The sequence below is a fragment of the Hyperoodon ampullatus genome (assembly GCF_949752795.1).
Source record: "Hyperoodon ampullatus genome assembly, chromosome: X".
Lineage (NCBI taxonomy): Eukaryota > Metazoa > Chordata > Mammalia > Artiodactyla > Ziphiidae > Hyperoodon > Hyperoodon ampullatus.
Window position 1 is genome coordinate 127,736,882 of NC_136913.1, and position 13,808 is coordinate 127,750,689.

Sequence of the window (13,808 nt, forward strand, 5' to 3'; positions counted from 1 at the left end):
CGAGATTAAGTAACTTGCCCAAGGTACATAGCTCGTAAAGGGATGAGGTGAGATTTGAACTCAGGCTGATCTGAGATTTCACCCCATCCGATGCTTCACTGCCTTTGATAAACACATGGGTCTTGGGTAGAGTAGTAGATCACTGGTCCCCAGCATTCTAGCTGTTCTCTTGGAGGATGAAGGCAAAAATCGGGGCTGTTCAAGCAAGTTTTACAGAGCAAGTTGTAGTAAATGAACAAAAGAATCCGTGCAAGAGCAGTAATTTTGTGAAGCCCTCACTTGGTTTGATTTTTCCTTTCCCTTTCTATTTGCCCTGCTAGGTTATATTTTACCTTTTCCTGGTAGAGTTGTGCAGGTGAGTAGTTCTTAGCAGGAACAAATGATGCCATAAATCTGGACTGGAATCAATGAGGTTATGAGCTCTAAGAGTGAGAGGCAGTTTTGTGGGCCTCAGTGTTTTCCCTGCTCACCATGCTGTATCTTTGAAGCCAGAAGCCAGAGGCTCATTTAGAGACCTGTATATATATAGCGGCTCTGTCACCGAGCTGGGTTCCCAATGCCCACCTTTCCCTTTTAAACAAGAGGAATATTTAGAAGAAATAATAGAGAGCACGTATGCTCTCATGTCTGTCTCCAGACGTGTAAGAAAAGAAACGGAAAAGGATGTGCTAAACAAAACCACCTCTTGGTAATAACACTGTAATGTAAAAATTATAGCCTAGGATTCTTGGAAATGGCTCCGTCCCCCCACCCGCCTTCTCGGAGAGACTGGCACCAGCTCTTTAGCTTTACTCAGCTAAAGGGAACTTATTTACCAGTGCCAAATGCATTACTTTAGTAAAAGGGAGGCAAATAGCAATGGATGCCATTCAGCACTCTGATGAGTGGGGATGGCCATTTTTTCTGAAGTACTGACTTCACTTAGAGGAAAGCCATTGACAGACACCGGAAACCCCGGGAGCTGGTAGGCCAGGGAGCTGCCTGTCGAATTCTGTGTGCTCAGTTCTTGGTGCCTTCCGTGTGCTAGATAATAGAGGGAAAATGGGAGTGACCATCGAGGTTTCCACTTGAAGGAAACAAGTATGACTCTGAATTTTTTAGGTAATGCCGGGGAAGTTAGTTTGGCAGCTCAAGTTGGTCTGTTCTAGTTGACTGGGTGGAAAAATGGACTGATTGTCTACCCCCTCATCACACAGATTGCTGGGTTTAGGGGAAGGGCTACGACTAGGGTGAGGCAGGTCAGACACCCCAGCCCATCATTTCAAGTGCCACCAAAAATTCAGTCATCAAGACAAATAATATTTTAATTGGGGTCTTTGTAAAAAATCAAAATTTAAAAAAATCCACAATGAAAAAAAATCTAATTTTTAAATGCAGACAGGATCAGTAACGGTACTGTTCTCAGGGACACTGGAGCCTGATGCAAAAGGAAAAAATGTCGCATTAATGTTGATTTAAAAAATTGCCTTAAAATTCCAATTCACCTGATGACTGGGATTTTTGGGCACCTCCTGCTCACCCTGGAAGCCCAACTCTAATTCTCTCTCTCTCTCTCTCTCTCTCCCCCCTCCCCCTCCACAGCCTTCTTAGTCAGAATGTATTTTACCTCTGGGCTTCCCCACTGCTTTCTGCAGCTCTTCTGACAGTGCTTGCCGTGCTTGACTGTCATTATTTGTTTGCAGTATCTGCCTCTTTCAGAGGACTATGGCTTCCTTGAGGGTCAAGACCACATCTTAGGCTCTCTGTATCCACTATGCCAGCCAGTAGGTACTCAGAAATATTTGCTGGTTGTTAAAAACAACAACCGAGTGAATAAAGGAGTTCAATGAATAAGTGAAATTAACCTCTGAGTCTTTTAGAACTTGATCCGCGGGTTGACATTTTCCAGTTGTTCCTAACCACACCCCTGGGTCCGCAGGGACCCTGGTTGGGAAACACAAGTCCCACAGAGGGAACTGCTTCTAGAGACTCTCCCTCCTGAGGGCACGCAGGGAGTCAGGTTTGCCAAGTGGGTGATGACGTGCCCTCGGTGACCCCGTCCCCGCACCCATTTTGCTTCACGGCCTGTGCAGAACCCCAGAAGGATTCAGTCCCAGCTCAGCAAAGCCTCGGGGCAGAGGATGGTTTGCCGAAGGTCAGTGTTCAGCGTGCACTTCCAGAAGCCCTCCTGGCTTTCTCCTGGGGCCTGGGCCCTGCCTCGCCTCTGCCTCGGGACCCTGGGGTGGGGGGCACTTCCCCAACGTGCCAGGCACTGCCTGTGCCCCGGCTCACCCCGCTGAACCAGAACCTCCAGGGGGTGATGCCCTGATCCTCAAGGGCCATGGAATACTCCAGAACACGTGGAAATCTTGCCTGAGGGTCCTGTGTGGCCAAGCTTGGGGGGGCTGCTTTACTTTCTTAGAGAGCCACATTCTTTAACATATTTTTATGACAGTGGCTCAATGGCGAGTGGCCCTTAACTGAACTGGTTCACTCTAGGGCACCCACTAAAAGAAAAAAAAAAGGTGGAGCAAACTATACAATATGTATGATCACTCCAAATCAGAGATGCAAAAGTCAGGATTGAAATGGCCCCTTGCACGTGGAGCTCATGTGATTAAAATTGAGGGTCCATGAGTTCTAATCCTAGTTGTAGACCCTGGGAAATTATTGAACTTACTTATGGGAAAATGTTAATGAAAGTGGTGCGTTCCCCAGCCTCCAGTATTGTTAATTTTTTAGCAATTTAAGACAACACAGTCGTGCCAGCACATGACAGCGTGGCTCTGTCTACATGATGTTGAATCTGTCTACCTGACTGATTTCTTTTTTAACCGCATCTAATCAATTGGCAGGTTGCTTTGGCATCATGTAGACACAGCCAGTGCTGTCCTGGGGGCTGTGTATTGATTTAGTGTTCAGAAGTCTTGGCTGAATGGTGAGTAAAAGTCATGCAACACTAGAATACAAACCCATGGACACAACAGAGAGTCAGCTGATTAGAGTCTTGCCAAGTCCTTCAGGAAAGCAGCAACTTCGGTATCTCCCCTTGGCTCTTTGACTCATGCAAGCAACTCTCAGAAAGAGCCCAAGCCTCACTCATCCTCGCAGGTAACAAGCCACCAATGGGCTGGAGTCCTGTCCTCTCACTTGAGTCAAAAGAACAAGCCCTATATAGGCAACCAAAGCTACAGACAGGCCAACTCAATCATTCAAGAAAAACGAACCTGAAAACAACTGCACTCAGGTCGAAGGTGATTTCATTGCTATTCCCAAGAATAGTAGATACCACACTTCCTCCCTCCCTTTCCTCTTCTCTCCCATCCCCTTCCCGCCCTCTCTCCTTTCCCTTCCTTCCCCACTTCTTGCAAGGGATCCACTAAACACTAGGCCCTGAGTTAGGTGCTGAGGGGCCAGTAGGGAACTCGGTGCCAGTTTTCACAGAGCTTACATTCTAATTGGAGTGGGCAGATGTGAAAAAATCAGCAGACAGTCTCATTTTTGACTGCAGTAAGTGATTTGAAGGAAGTCACATCGGGCGATGTGATGCAGTTGCAGAAGTGGAAGAGGCCGAGTTTAGCCTGGGTGGTCTGAGAAGGCCCTGGTTGAGCTGAGACGGGAATGACGAGAAGAAGCTGGTGAAGCGAGGATCTTGGGGAAGCTATTCAAGGAGATAGGAGCGGAATACAAAAGGCCCTGAGGCAGGGGCATGCTTGGCTTGTTCAAGGAACAAAATGAGCCTTGTTAAGGAGGATAACCTTACAGAGGCTGAGGTCATGGAGGTAGGCAAGGACCAGATCAGCGGGTACTTCAGAGGCTGAGAGGAGCAAGTTGAATTTTATTCCACTTGCAGTGGGAAGCCATTGGAGGAGCTGAAGTGGGGCAAATCACGATCTGATTTACATGTTACAGTGGCACCTTCGGAGAACAAACCGTAGGGAGGTGAAGAAGGAGGTGAGGGAGGCCAGCCCTTGAGGCCGTTGCAGTGGGGCAGGCGAGTGATGATGTGCATGGATGGAGAGAAGTGAGTGGATGCACGAGATATGTTGGAGGTGGAGTCAAAAATAGTTGCTGATGGAGCCCGAGTGTGTATGTGGTGGGAGAGGGTGAGTGAAAGGGAGGAATTGAGCGTGTCCTCTCAATTTTTGTCTTGAGTGGCCAGGCAGATCGTGGCGCTTTATGTCTATGTAACTAGAGTCTCTTGAAATGGTTTTTCTAAAACAAAGGACTAGTCTTTGCCAAAGAATGATTGAAGTTTTATCTTTGGTGAGACAAGAGCAAAATAAAACTGTTTGCAGCATGCCATTGGGAACTGTTTACTCCCCATTCCATATACTCATTTGTAAGCTTGCAAACGTCTTGGGACTGAATTTCAACCTGGGCTGTCTCCCCAGCGGGACCGTGAACTCCTTGAAGGTAGACAGGACACTCTGTCTTATTCCTTCTGGTGCATCTAGTGTCAAAGTCAGTGTCTGGCACATGACAGGTGTTTGGCAAATACTTGGGGAAAGGAAGGAAGGAAAGACAACGTAACCTCTTTAGAACTTGTCTACCCTTTATTTTCAAAAGTTAACCTGAAAATGAAGGGGGTACAAAAAAGGAAATAAAGTAAGGGAATCTTTGCAGTGTGAGAAGGGAACCTCAGTATACCCAGAAAGGAAAAATACGATAGAACAACAAACAACAAACATGCTGTAAATAACATTTCCCTCACTGTGGAAAGATTTAACAAATCTATAGTGGCCCTTTCCTGTCTGGCAACATCACAGTGTTTAGGACTAAATTTCGACTCTATTTGATCATTTGAATTCAACCCCAGATACGTTTTAAATATATATTTTGTTCATGTCTAAGACACTTTGGATGACAGATATACTATCATTAGACTGTATTCAGTAACTAATAAAGAAATTATTAAGAAAGTGAAGTCCCAAATGTCTATGTAACTATAGAGGACCTGCCTCATTCATTTGATACAAGAGAGGCAGTGAACTGTCTGGAAGAAAGGTGTTTTCCTCCAAAGCATTTGGTAGTTCCTTCTTGATTAGAGAAAAAAACATCAAGATTACTCAGCGTACTATTTTGGAGGCATCTTGATGTGGCCTTACCTGCCTTTTCTCACCACACCTTCTGCTCTGCCATTTTATACCATTTAACATTTGTAATTACTTATTCTTCATTCTTTCCTTCCTCACCTGTGCCTTTACTCTTGCTCTTCCAGTGGTCAGAAAGAGATCTCCTTCACCTTCTCCATCACTGGTACCCTAACTATCCTTCAAGTTCAGCTCAAGTGCAACCTTCTCTAAGCAGCCTTCTTGGATTTCTCCGGGGTGAATTTATACGTTCCTCTGTGTTTCCTCTGGTTTATGTTATGTTCAGAATTATGTCAACGACTGGCCAGTTATTCTCAACCCAGGAAACTGTCAGTGCTTGACTTTGTGACTACAGCCTAAGATTTTGCCATAGTATATAGTTGAATATTTCTCTGCTTGAAGGAGCATTATGTAGTTCATCATATATATGATAAAAACACATGCTGTATCCCCTGTATTTTATTTTCTTGGTTGTAAGAAACAGACTGTTTCAAACACTTTACTCAATATTTCCGTAAAGGCATCAGCAGCAAAAATTTATGAACATATTTTTATTAGAGATGATTTGGGTTTTATTCCTAGGAAATGGAGCTAGAAAAAATTTAAGGTCATTAGCCGTAATAATTTAAAATACATAGTTGTTTGAATATGTTAGCTTTAGCTCTTAGGTTCTCTTGCTATCTTTAGCTTCTTCCATTTTATTTTAATAATGATAAAAATAAATCTCACATTTGTTAACTTTTTCCATTCTAAGGTGTTTAACAAACCTTGGGGTGCAAGTATAATGAAGTGATCCATATGCTTGCAACTAGGTTTATGACCCTGAGAGCATTTGATTACAATTCTTTCTATTTCATTGATGTTGCTCAGAGTCAACAGAAGAATTGGGTTCAAACTTATTAGAAAAGTACAATTAGAAACCCTTGTCAACCCAGTTAACATGTCTTTGAAAATAGCATTTTAACACAGAACCTCCATATTTTTTAACTCTAAAATGTACTTTTATTTCTATTCTCCCTTCTCCCAATAACCATTTGTTGCATAACAACTATGTTTTGGGTTCAGAGCTCAACCCTGGGGATAAAAAGAGCAGCAAGGCTGTCAGAAGTGTATATAGATATACATATAGATATAGATACAGATATAGATATAGATATATAGATATATAGATATAGATAGATGTGTTTATACATCAGTAAGGTAGGTTGTATGTATGTAGTGTCAACCTTAAAAATAAAATAGCCAGTTATTTTACCAGCAAAATGAATTTATTCAGGAATCACAGAGGAATTGCAATTTGGGACAAGCAAACTATGGCAAGCTATAAGCAAGTCCAGAGAACTAAGGAAAGGAGCCTTCTTTATAGAGGAAAAGAGGCAGTTGGGAGGGGCTGTTCTGAACAAAATTCATTGGAGGAGAGTAGGAGTTCAGGGTGGTGGTAGCTTCTTACTGGCTGACTGTGGTGGTTTCTCATTGGCTGGGCTATTGCTAGGCAAGCAGAAAATCTTCCTCCTGCTGGGGTGTGTAAAGTAAGCTTCTTCCAGTTGGGGAATGCAAGGTACACGCCTTGCTGGGGTCTGCAAGTGGCAGAGAGTGGTGGTGCATGAGAGCTCCCCCTTTGGGGCTTCTTGACTCCATTTTCTTTATTTTTTTCACTTTAATTAGTTATTATTATTACTATATACTAGGCTCCCTGCCTGCTACATGCTCTACTCCTATAACTGCATTTTTTAAAACTTTTTATTTGTTATTGGAGTATAGCCAATTAACAATGTTGTGATAGTTTCAGGTGCACAGCAAAGGGACTCAGCCATACATATGCATGTATCCATTCTCCCCCAAACTCCCCTCCCATCCAGGCTGCCACATAACATTGAGCAGAGTTCCCTGTGCTATACAGTAGGCCCTTGTTGGTTATCCATTTTAAATATAGCACTGTGTACATGTCGATCCCAGAATGAGGTTTCCTTTATTTATTTTTACGTTTCCCCTTTTGATCAAGGTCTTTCCTATAAAGCATTGCTGATCAGTCAGGTTTTGGTGGGTTTGCCCCTTGGTTCCAGGAAGGACCTTTTCTGGTTGTCATGTCCCACATCTGACAGAAAGTACACAGAATGGAAACCACTGAGGCTACATTTGAGTAACAAGAAAGGGTAGGAGGGAGAACTCTCAGGCACCTCTCACTTAAAGTCTATATCTTATCAAAGTCATAAGTGTTGGAGGTCATTTTGAAGCACTGAGCTAACATCACTCTGTTTGGTGCATCACTTCTGCAGAGATTTGACAGGCAATAGGTATAAAGTTAAAAAATAATTATGCAAAACAGAATGAAAATTAACATGACAAATCCAAGTTGTATGATTGTTCTAAACCATTTACCTAGGCCTGAAGGTAGCCAACTGAACAAATCAAAGGACCATGGAGAGTTAGGTGAAATTTTTTTGTAATCAGTGTGCTTGTTCCCTGATCTTGTGTGGTTGAATATCTACATTACCAGAAGCATTTATCCATGAGCAACTGGTGGTATTTGCTATTACACAGACACCTCCTGTTCAGCAAGTAGATAATCAAAGGGCTGTACAATTGTCCAAAACTACTTTAGCCAACGAGTCAAGTGATCATTTGGGGGCTGCTACTGCCTTGGCGGTGGCGTTGGCTAGCTAACCTAATGTTAGGGAGAGATTTCTGATCCTGCATTCACTGGCATTTACTTGGACCCATGGAGAAGGGCTTTCCCTATGGGGCAAACGTGGAGTCATGTGTGCCTCCTAGAAGTTCCCACTTAAAGTGGCCATGGAGCTTTAATGCGGAGGGCCAATGAGAGGCTTTTAATTTGTTATGAATGGTGACTGGGACAGTTAAATATCCCAATAAGCATTGATCTCCAGTTCACCAGCTATCTAAACATTCATATGCCCATGAGAAATGCCAACCACCACAGGCAAAAATAAAGCCAGGTGTAGCACAGAGGATTCCAGCTTTGTTGGCTGGAATTTCCTGATTGACATTTTCAAGCCCGGGGTCAGAGGAATTGGGGTGACATTCTGTAAGGTACCATCCCAGCCTAGAGAAGTCTTTTCTAAAAGCCTTGAAAAGAGGAGTTAGCTTGTTTGCATTTCCCTTGGGTGCAGGGCAATGGATCGTATTTAAATAAGAACAAGAGCGCCAAGGTTGAGGTGCTCAGCTGCACTAGTATGGTTATGGTTGGAGAACGTTTGAAACAAGGTATGGGAACACCTGGCTGTAATAGCCTAACCAGATAGTTAACACCAGTAGGCTTGTGAGTATAACTGACAGTGGCATTTGGAACTAAAGAGAAATTGGCTACAGGTAAAACCAAGGGATCTCCAACACCATGAACAGATCAGAGTTTCTGGTGACAGATCCAACAGTCAGATTGGGAAATGCAGATTAGAGTATTGTCTTTCCAATAAAGAGAAGAAGAAAATAGGGTAAGAAGCAACAGCGAGAAATGGTATACAGGCCTGGTCTGGTTATGTTGGGAAAGCTGTCTCCTTCAGAGGCTGTGTCCACTTCAGTTCCTGAAAATCTTTATTTTCAGGTCACCAGTTTGTGTGCAGGTCCAGCCAGGGTTTGGTGTTTTATTTAGATGTGACACATGAATCCAAGAGTCTATTCCTTGGAGTTTGGCAACACAAGGGTTGGTTAATGGTACCTGACAGGGGCCTTTCCAATGAGCTTGAAGGGACTCTTTCCGGAGGTGTCTTGTCCAACAGGTGAAATCTCCAGGTGGTAAGGAATGATGTTTAAAGTCTCCGTCTCCAGAGAAGACGGGAGACACTGAGAAAAGATTGCTCTACTAGAGCATGGTTATTTTCAACAGAAGCAATTAAGGCTTTATAATTTTGAAGGAGGATCTCCTTTTATCAGTTGTGGATCAGAAGAAGCAGGTGCCAGGTGTATTGGGCATCCTGTGATTATCTCAGAGTGAGAGTTTATTGGTTCTAAAAGGGTCTAGACATGAGATTTAGAAGGACTAATGACAGTGCCTTTGGCCAGGATACTACAAATGGAAGGGTTTCTACAAATTTTGCAAATTGAGTCTTTTTTTTTTTCATTAAACTTTTTTAATGGGTCTCAAATTCTGTGACTGATTTTTGGTCAAGTTGTTTCCATTACAAAGTACTGAGTTTAAAAACTAATAACTTAAAACTGCCATACACAAAACAAATGGTCCACGAAACATTCTCCTTTCCTTCTGAAGGTTTTACGATGCATTGTTATGATTAACCAGTCTTTTGCTATTAAACTTAAATGGCCAACAGACAAACAGTTCTGAGACCATTCTTCCACCACTGATTAAGACTGGGGTGGCAAGTATTGGGGATAATATTCATTTAGCCTTCTGAGCTTTCTGGGTAGACTTGGTGACCTTGCCAGCTCCAGCTGCCTTCTTGTCCACTGCTTTGATGACACCCACAGCAACCGTCTGTCTCATGTCACAAGCAGCAAAACGGCCCAGAGGAGGATGATAGTCAGAGGAGCTCTCAACACACATGGGTTTGCCAGGAACCGTATCAATGATGGCAGCATCACCAGATTTCAGGAATTTGGGGCCATCTTCCAGCTTTTTCCCAGAACGACAATCAATCTTCTCCTTCAGCTCAACAAACTTGCAAGCAATGTGAGCTGTGACAATCCAGCACAGCTTTGGCCTGGATGGTTCAAGATAATCACCTGAGCTGTGAAGCCAGCTTCTTCCATCGGTGGGTCATTTTTGCTGTCATCAGCCACATTGCCACGACAAACATCTTTGACAGACACGTTCTTGACATTGAAGCCCACATTGTCCCCAGGAAGGGCTTCACTCAAAGCTTCATGGTGTATTTCAGCAGACTTCACTTCAGTTGTCACGTTGACTGGAGCAAAGGTGACCACCATGCCAGGTTTGAGAACACCAGTCTCCACTCGACCCACACGGACAGTGCCAATACCACCAATTTTGTAGACGTCCTGGAGGGGCAAACGCAAGGGCTTGTCAGTTGGGCGAGTTGGTGGCAGGATGCAATCCAGAGCTTCAAGCAGTGTGGTTCCACTGGCATTGCCATCTTTACGGGTGACTTTCCATCCCTTGAACCACAGCATGTTAGCACTTGGCTCCAGCGTGTTTTCACCATTCCAGCCAGAAATTGGCACAAATGCTGCTGTGTCGGGTTGTAGCCAGTTTTCTTAATGTAGGTGCTGACTTCCTTAACAGTTTCCTTGTGTCTCTTCCGGCTGTAGGGTGGCTCAGTGGAATTCATTTTGTTAACTCCAACAATTAGTTGCTTCACACCCAGAGTGTAGGCCACAGGGGCATGCTCACGGGTCTGCCCATTCTTGGACATACCTGCTTCAAATTCACCAGCACCAGCAGCAACAATCAGGACAGCACAATCAGCCTGGTATGTGCCTGTAATCATGTTTTTGATGAAGTCTCTGTGTCCTGGGGCATTAATGATGGTCACATAGTACTTGCTGGTCTTGAATTTCCAGAGGGAGATATCAATGGTGATACCATGCTCACGTTCAGCTTTCAGTTTGTCCAGGACCCAGGCATACTTGAAGGAGCCCTTTCCCATCTCGGCAGCCTCCTTCTCGAACTTTCCAGTGGTTCTCTTGTTGATCCCACCACATTTGTAGATCAGATGGCCAGTAGTGGTAGACTTCCCCGAATCTACATGTCCAATGACAACGATGTTGATGTGGGTCTTCTCCTTTCCCATTTTTGCTTAGGTTTAGCAGTGGTTTTCATGACACCTGTGTCCTGGTGGCAAACCCGTTGCGAAAAAGTACAAATTGAGTCTTAATGTTGCTGTTAGTGCATTGGACCAGCCCTGAGGATTGAGGGTGGGAAGCACAGTGAAAATGCATTAGGACTGGCCAAACAACACAGACTTGCTGTAATATTTGACCAGTAAATTGGGTTCCCTGGTTGCTATGGAGCTCAAGAGGGGTTCCTGAGGGTAAGGATAATCTTTCCTAAAATAATTTTAGCCACAGAAGAGGCAGTAGCTTGAGAAAGGCTTAGACCCAGTGGGAAAACATACAAACCATGACTAAAACATATTTATATCCATGAGAAGGGGGAAATTGAATAAAATCCATCTCCCAAACCTACAGTGGTCCATTGGGCAATTTAAAGTGTTCCGGAGCACTGCAAACAGGTTTTCCTGAATTATATTTTGGGCAGGTGGGGCAAGCAGAGTAGGCGCTTTTTGTGGCCTTATTGATATCTCCTCACCAGTATTGATTCATAAGCATTATCATTTTATCTGCAGACCAATGGTTTAATGCATATACAGTAGTCAGTAATGGGAATTTTCGAGTCCCTGGCTAGGCTGGATTGTTATTTGGCCCAAACCAGAGTTCTCCCTTTTATCAAATTACTGGATTTCCAATCTTGTGTTTCCTTTTCTGGAGCCAATTCTTGGGCTTCTCTAACCAATTTCTCTAGGTTATTATTTGGGGCAACATCCCTTTGGACATGACAGAGGTTTGATTTTTCGTTCCTTTGAGGGCAATATTCTTGGCAGAAATGTCAGCAATGTGGTTTCCTTTAGCTTCCAGGGAGTCAAGTTTGGAATGCCCAGGGACCTTAATAATAGCTAAAGTTGCTGGCAAGAGTGTGGCATCTAATAAATCCTGGACATAAGAGCCATTTTAAATTTTAGTCCCATTAGAAATAAAGAGACCTTGCTGTTTCCATAGCATTAAGTCATGAGCTACTCCAGAGGCATATCTATTGTCTGCAGTTTTGCCCTTTGCTGAAATGCAGGTCCAAGTAAGATCATATAATTCAGCCTGTTGGGCCGAGGTGGCCAAAGGCAAAGGTGCCACCTTGATGACTTTAAAAGGAGTTGCAACTGCATATCCAGCACAACATTTACCATTTTCTTTCTTTAAGAACCATTGGTAAGCCATGAAAACTCAGCACTGGTGACAGGAGTTTCCTGTAAATCATCGTGAGGAGGCAAAAGGTGATCTGTCAGAGTCAGTCATGAGGAGTGTTGTCCCTAGAGAAGGGAAGAAGGTGGCAGGGTTAAGGTTATCACAGTGAGAAAGAGTTATATGAGGAGTGATTGCCATGAGGATTTCATAGGAAGTGAGATGACTGGCTGAAGTGTGTTGAGTGTGATGAGAATTCAGGAGGGCTCTACTGCATGGGGTACAAAATTGGTGAGAGGGGATCCCATGACTATCTCTTTGGTGGCCTTAAGTAAAAGGAAAGTGGCAGAAATGGCTCTGAGGTAAGGAGGGGTATCCTCATACCATAGTGTCTACCTGCTGACTGTAGTACCTTATGGGGCGATGGTGATCCCCATGTTTTTGGGTGACTACTCCGAGAGTACTTGTCTCCTTCTCCAATGTAAAGAGGAAAAGGGGAAGTTGATAATTAGGATGTCCAAGGGCATGAGGATTTATCAAGCTTTCCTTTAAAGTATTAAAAGCTGGGTCATCCAGATCTTCCCAAGTACTAAGGGTCAGGTTTGCTGTTCTTTAGTAAGGCATACAGAGGCTGGGCCATGAGAGAAAAGTTCAGAATCCAGCTCTAACAATCACTAGCCAACCCAAGAAAACCTCATAATTGACTTTGGTTTTGGGCTTTGGGAAGTTCAGGATGCTATGAAGCTTATCTGGGTCTAGGCGCCCAGCCCTTTTTCCATGATCAGGTGCCCAAAATAATGAGCTTGGGTTTGAACAAACAGCCGTTTCTCCGTAGAAACTGTATGTCCCTTTGAGGCTAAAAGCTTCAATAGGTGGGTGCTGTCTTCCTGAAAAAAGACCCGGGAAGGGGAGCAGAGGAGCAAGCTATCTACCCATTGTCATAAAGTAGAGCCTCCAGGACATTTCATATCATCTAAATCAGCTTGTAAGATTTGTGAGATGTAAGAAGGACTTTTGGTAAAATCTTGGGTCATTACTGTCCAGGTATATTGTTGTCCTTCCCAAATAAAGGCAAATAGGTATTGATTAGCATTATCTGTAGTGATGCTAAAGAAGGTGCTACGTAAATCACTCACGGTGAGAAATTTGCTTCTGGTGGGCATGAAGCTAAAAAAGTATGGGAATTGGGAACAATAGGGTGACAAGGGATGACAGTATAGTTTATGGCTTGGTGGTCTTGGACAAATCTCCATCCTTGGTCATTGGGTTTCTTTTCAGGTAAAATAGGGATGTTGCAGGGACTAGTGCACCAGATAATGAGGCCCTGAGTCTTATAATCATCTATTATTGGCTTAGTGCCCTGGAGGGCTTCTTTATTTATGGGGTGTTGGTTAATTCCAGGGAGAGGCTTTGAGGGATCTATTTGCATCTTAATAGGAGGATTCTGCCAATATCAGTTGAGGATTTTGCCCATAAGGAGGGTGGCAGCTGATCTTATAGGGACAAATGATTAGTTTCCTTAGAATTAGCTCCAGTGCCATCAGAGATGGAGCAAATAAAAGATGTTGAAGGGTCATTTGATTCTCTCAGTAGGTGGCTATTTTGGTTGCTGCTCTCAAATTCTAGAATTATTCTCCCTTTTTGGGAGAAAGAAATTCCAGCATGATATTTTTCTAAGAAATCTCAACCCAGTAAATGAATAGGGATGGAGGAACTAAGGAGCAAAGGGTGGGTATCTCTTAGAGAGCCTAAATCAAAGGGGATAGGTTTAGAAACAGGAACCTGATGAACTTTATTTGGGATCCCCACCATTTGAACCCTCTTAGTACTCTGAGGTAGGGGCTGTTT

General features: G+C 43.6%; 1 protein-coding gene and 1 pseudogene across 4 annotated transcripts in view; one reads left to right on the plus strand and one right to left on the minus strand.

Moving 5' to 3' along the window:
* Nucleotides 1–13,808, plus strand: part of AFF2 (ALF transcription elongation factor 2) — a gene marked incomplete at both ends in the record, with an annotated part of 497,311 nt that overhangs the window by 57,819 nt on the left and 425,684 nt on the right. The gene's annotated exons all lie outside the window — the stretch shown is intronic.
* Nucleotides 9,427–10,798, minus strand: LOC307069484 (elongation factor 1-alpha 1-like; annotated as a pseudogene). Its single transcript has one exon. The product of its transcript is annotated as an elongation factor 1-alpha 1-like (transcript).